At 59.4% G+C, this 6,050-nt stretch overlaps 1 protein-coding gene across 1 annotated transcript in view; it reads left to right on the top strand.

Annotated features, from left to right (window-relative positions):
* Window positions 1–6,050, top strand: part of PACS2 (phosphofurin acidic cluster sorting protein 2) — a gene marked incomplete at its 5' end in the record, with an annotated part of 55,418 nt that overhangs the window by 14,785 nt on the left and 34,583 nt on the right.

The following is a 6,050-nucleotide window of genomic DNA, read 5'->3' as shown; positions in this document are numbered from 1 at the left end:
GAAAAGAAAGAAAAGAAAGAAAAGAAAGAAAAGAAAGAAAAGAAAGAAAAGAAAGAAAAGAAAGAAATAAAGCAGGTTCCCCTGTAGCCAAGCCTGGACCAGACCGCTTTGCAGTGTGTGTGTGTGGGGGGAGGGCACCCGCCTTCCAGAGCCCCGAGGTGAGTGAAGTCTGTCGGGGAAGCAGAGGTGTCCGTGGGTCTGCCCACAGGCCTGCCCTGGTGGGGCTCTCTGTGGCCCCACTTTCTAGCAGGCCTGAGCCCAGGCCCAGAGGCAACCTTGAAACGGTGGAGGTGGCTGGGCCCACCCCCGTGTCCCCCTAGAGCGGGCTGTGTGGTGCTGCCTGGTCCTGCGCCAGCATCCGTGCAGCCACGGTTCGGTGGCCATGTCGCTTTGCGTCAGTTGTGAAGCACGGTCCTGCGTCATTCTGTCCCACCGGCCTGGCAATCCTCCTGACATGGTCAGGGCTCCGCGCCTATCCTGAGGAGCAGCATCTCACCCTGCCCACCCTGCCAGTGCCCTCCTGGAAGGCAGTGTCTCCCCACAGCACACGCACAGTTGGCCAAGGAGTTCCCAATTGGCTTTTTAGTTTTCTTTTATAGGGTGCATGCGCTCCCCTAAGTGACAGAGACATGGAGAAAGTGAGAAATCACAGCCCGGGCGAAGGCTCTGCCTCAACCCGCTCATCATTCTCCTCTTGGGATTTCGGACAAGCACGCACAAGCCTGACGTCTTTCCCAGGCAGTGGGGTCTCGGATTCAAACTGTAGTCGGCCATGTGGTCCAGCCTGCTTAACCTCCACACCACTGCCGGCCCTGCCTGAGTTCCCAAAGCTTTAAGAACTGTTTTCCTCTATCTTTTGCAAAATCATTTTTTTACGCCTGCACAACCTCCACCGGGCCTAGTCCCCCAGTGCTTTTCTTTCAGTCCTGCATCCTGTCAGGATACTGGGTTGTGTGTACCTGGTGTGCTGTCAGCAGGTGGCGTAGCAGGTAGGGCTCTGGACTCCCACGTGACCACTGCCCCTCCCCCGCTGTACCACGTCATCGGCGTGTTGTTTTCCATGTAAACAAAGTATGGGGCTGGAACCAGCAGATGACACAGTGGTTACGTCACTGGGCTCCCACGTGGCTGGACCCAGCAGCTTGAAACTCATGCTGAGTGCATGTGCATGCATATCCAAAACCTTAGAGGAGCATAGGGGAGAAAGGATTGCAGTATGACCGTCCCCACTGAGGGGTTTTTCTTGTTCTCTGTCTCTCTGACTCTTGTGAGTACACATGCCCAGTAGCTAGAATCTCTCGAGTTTTTTTTCATTTCTTCAGTTGCTAGAGAGTACGAGCTTGCTCGGGATGGGGTGGAGCTTGGTTGTGTTATAACCTTTTTTCTTTCTCCTCCACCCTGTCAGCATTCTGGGATTGCACGTGCTTTTCAAACCACTAGTGACGCGGGAGTGCTAAGCGATGAACTGAGCACCTGTGCCGGTTCTTGCCCTACATGAAGAATTAGGCACGGACAGAGAGGGCATAGCGAGGTGGAGTTTCTAAGAGGGAGGAAGGACAGCGCTCTCACGCAGGAAGGGGCCTGCATGGGTTGCTGAAGAGGGGCTGACTGTGGGAGCAGTGCAAGCCATGGACTGGCTTTCTGATAGGAGTGAGCTTCAGGGAGGCTGCATGGTAGACTGGGGGCTTATTACCTCACTCTTTGGGGGTCAGCAGACCATAGTGTCCTGTGCTTCTTGTTAGAATATAGTTACTGTGGGGACCAGCAGCACAATGGCTATGTCGCTGGACTCCCACATAGTCGACCGCGGTTCGAGTCCCAGACCCGGTGGCTTAAAACTCACGCTGGGTGCGTCTGCGTGCATGTGTACCCAAGATCCCGAGAGGAGAATGGAGGAGAAGGGATTGCGGCGTGGCCATCCCCCCTGGGGGGTGATTTCTCGCTTTCTGTCTCTCTGTCTCTCTCTCTGTCTGGCGAATGCACTCTCCTATAGCAAAAACCTCTCCCCCCCAGAAAAATATAGTTACTAAAATGGAAACTGTTGCCCCTAGCTACAGTTGCTTTGAGTCCTAGTGCAGCCAGCTTCTGGCTGTGACAGCTTAGCCACCATGAGTCCATCTGGGGCCTGACCCTGTCTGTGCTCAGTATCCCTATCTCCTCTCTTAGTAGCAAGAAGTCATAGGGTTTTGTTTTTTTTTGGAGAAGTTTTCACTATAGGATGCATGTACTCGCCAGCCAGACAGAGAGACAGAAAGCGAGAAATCACCCTCCAGGGGGGATGGCTACGCCGCAGTCCCTTTTCCATTCTCCTCTCAGGATCTTAGGCATGCACGCACATGTGCCTGGCGTGAGTTTTAACCTACTGGGTCCAGGATGCAAACTGCGGTCAACTACGTGGGAGTCCAGTGACACAGCCATTACGCCAACTGCTGGTCTCTTTTTATTTTTTTTTAGAGAGAGATTTTTGCTATAGAATGCGTGCACTTGCTGAAGAGACAGAAAGACAGAAAATGAGAAATCACTCCCCAAGAGGGGATGCCATGCCACAATCCCTTCTCCATTCTCCCCTGCACACACAGACACACACACATATACACACAGTGAATTTTAAGCTACCAGGTCCAGGCCTTGAACCACGGTCGACTACATGGGAGTCCAGTGACATAACTATTACGCCATCTGCTGGCCCCAGGAGTCTTGAGTTCTTTGGAGACATGTAAGAGGTGTGTATACTGCGCATTAGCCAGACCGTAGAGGAAAAACACAGAAACTTTATTAAACAGAAAAACACAGTGACTTGGCGACGTCCCTTCAGTCCCCACCCTACCTACCTGTAAGTGGGTCTAGCTCCCATCTCACTAGGGGAGGATTCGAACCATGGTCAGCCATGTGGGAAAGTGCCTCAGCTCTCTGCAGCCCTTTTGATGATGTGCCCCACCCATAACTTGCTGTGCACTCACTGCCATAGCAGTCAGGAGAGGCTGCGCGACACCTCGACACCTCAGAGACTCACCAAGTGTCCTGCGTGGTCACTTAGAGCTTGTCCACGCAGAGACCGGAACAGACGCACTGTCCATGGTGTCCTGCCCCAGCAGTGGGGCTCTCCTCCCGAGAGCTCAGAGCAGCCTCTACAGCCCACGCTCCCGCCACGTCCTGTGCACATCCCGCAGGGCTGCACCGCGGGGCTGCACCACCACTGTCCTCACACAGCCTTTGGAGCCACCCTTGGGTCCTCTCACCGCTGAGAGTGCTCCAGCCTCTGTCGGGGCCCTTCCTCGAGGGGTCTGTGTTCCTCGGAGCACAGCCTGCTTCTCCCCGCCCCATCTGCCTGGGGCAGTGAGGGCTGCTGTATCGAGCACCCTGGCCACGGCCTTGGGCTCTGGAGGCCGGGACATTTGCAAGGGTTGGGGTTGTCTGCGTCCGCACAGCAGGGGGCAGGTGGCTCTCGGCCCTCTGTGTGGCTTTGCTATAGCACTTGTGCACACTCGAGATGAAGCACTCTCCACAGGGTGTTCTCCAGCCCTCCCGTCCCTCAGGACCTGGCCCCTGCATGCATGTTCAAGCTGACCCAGGAATCCAAGCCACGGCCGCTTGGCTTCCAGCCTGGCAGGGCACAGCAGCCAGGACACCAGGGCACTGAGCTGTTCTGTGGGCAGAGCCCGGCCGTCAGGGCAGAATCAGAAGACGGCCCCAGCGCTAGGGGGGCCTCTGCTCTGGGCACGGGCATGGCCGGGCTGGCTGCAGTGCACACACCGGCCAGGGTCAAAGCGGAGGCTCTGGCCAGGACTCAGCTCGTAAGCGTGGACGCAGGGCAGAAGTTGTTCCCAAGTGCCCTCGGCTAGACAAGTGGCCTTTTTTTCCTTCCAGGCCCACGGGAGGCCCCCCGACAGTTGGTCAAGTGGACGAAGGTCCTGGGTTTTTGGAGGACAGTGTGGTGCATAGACCCGCCCTCTCTAGCCTGCACTCCAGTGCCTGCACTCAGACCTGGGGAAATACACTGAGTCCCATAGAGACCGTACGAGAACACACGGGAAGGTCTCTGTGAGCTCGGATCAGGCAAATCCTTGAGACTTGAAGCTGAGTGCGAGAGGCAGGGTCAGTCCCCACTGAGTGGGCAGGCCCAAGGGGGCCGATTCATGGACAGAGGGGAGTGTGGTGGCCAGGGCTGCGTGGAGGAGCAGGTGTTGGTGGGGACAGTGTCGGGGAAGAGGGAGCTTTGTGGATGTGGGCAGTGGCGTGGATGCAGGACACCACTGCCCCAACGCCACTGTGCACCTGCAGCAGGCGGGCAGGCGATGTGACGTCCTGGGTGTGTAACTGCAATGAACAATGGTGACCGGACCAGACCACAGAGGGGCCGGAGCCCCCGCGGCTGAGCAGGTTCAAGTCCTGGCTCTGATAGCTTGAGAGGAAAAACCCCACTGGGCAGGCAGACCCCGACTGACGCGACGGAGCGAGCAGAAGTGCTGTGGGCAGCCGGGCCCTGCCAGAGGCCACTCTCATGCAGATGAATATGCCACTTGGCAGTAAAGATGTAAAGAGAGTTTAGACGTGAACGTTCGTGTTTGACGAGGGTGCCAAGAGCGGCCACTACACGCGAAAGGCAGCCCCAGGATGGCGCTGGACAGCAGGGCTCGTGCGTGTGGAGAGGGAAGTCGGCCCTGCTCGGCACGTGCTACCTCGGCGTGGGGCCGGTCCACCTGCGTGAGCCCAGGGTGAGCCACGGCTGACACGGGAGAGAGCGACGGCCGAGGTGTTTCATGTGTGACCCAGAAAACAAGCAGAAGAAAGACGGACAGACCGGGCGCATCAGGGCCTGGAGCCCGGCCCTCACACGGTGCTGTTGAGGAGGGGGAGCAGCCGCAGGACCCGAGACCGTTCATGGAGGTGCGCTGTGGGAAGCCGGCCCAGACAGCAGGGGGACGGCGTCTTAAAAAGCCGCTGTGCGGACCGCACTGCGGTCCCAGCAGGAGCCCGAGGCAGAAGGATGGGGACGTGGCTGGACCGTCCAGAGGAGGAGGAGGAGGTCTCCCCCAGCCCTGCCCCATACGGACGTCAGCGTGCGTCGGGGCTCAGCTCGCAGCGGGCAGCTCGGCGGGTAGGGCAGCGCCCCCAGCAGCACGGCCCCGGTCCGCAGAGCTCGCCCCTGCCTCGGCACCCGCACCCGCACGCGCACCCGCACCGGCACCGGCACCGCTCGTGGCTCTCGTGCTCCCAAGGGACCGGGTCAGGAAGCCACACCGGGACCCCGAGGTGGTGCTCCCCAAATGGGAGTTGCGCAGACCAGCCGGAGCGTGGCCTCTGGAGAAGGATGGGCTGACCGGACCAGACCGCCGGGAGAGAGCCTCAAAGCGGGGCCCACTCAGGTGCTGCGAGGCGAGGCTTCGCCATTGCCGTGCGTCCTTCCGGGCCGTCCAGCAGGACCGAACTGGGGCTGACAGCAACGCTGGACTCACGCCGCACGCAGCTCTTGTTTAAAGAAGGGAAGTGTGCAGTTGGACCGGGCGGGACTCCGAGGACAGTGCCCAGAGGAGACGCCAGCAGCCAGGCAGGGCGTGTCCTTAGGGAGCTGCAGCTCAGAGCTGCAGTGACCAGCCGGCCACGAGCCCCGGGTGAGGGGACTGGGTCCCGCAGCTGGAGTCTACCCCAGAGAGATGCACGGGGCAAGTGTGTGCGTGCCTCAGATCCTGACGGGAGGGGGACGTGGAGGAGGCGGGACTGTGGCATGGCACGCCATGTTGGGTGCTCGCCGCCACCCCCAGCTCTGTGAGGGCACGCACCCTCTGGCAGAAAGAAGAAAGCACAGGGAGGGGCCGGGGTGGAGCGGGTCACCCGGTTGGGCTGTGGGCCTGAGCCTGGGCTGGCCGCTCGGGGGGCAGGTGGGGGCCCTGTGGTGAGTGTGAACGTGAAGGAAAGCTGCAGGGGACACTGCCGGTACGCGGCGGTCACAGCTTTAACGTGTATAGGGTCACGTCGCCTCTATGTTCTCTGTGTAAACGCGTTAACGGCTCCCCTCATGACCCCGCGCGGGCCCGTGTGCTCCCCCGGGG

Source organism: Tupaia chinensis, unplaced genomic scaffold (genome assembly GCF_000334495.1).
Source record: "Tupaia chinensis unplaced genomic scaffold, TupChi_1.0 Scaffold143596_1, whole genome shotgun sequence".
In the NCBI taxonomy this organism is placed as follows: Eukaryota; Metazoa; Chordata; class Mammalia; order Scandentia; family Tupaiidae; genus Tupaia; species Tupaia belangeri.
This window is presented reverse-complemented; position numbering and strand designations above follow the sequence as displayed.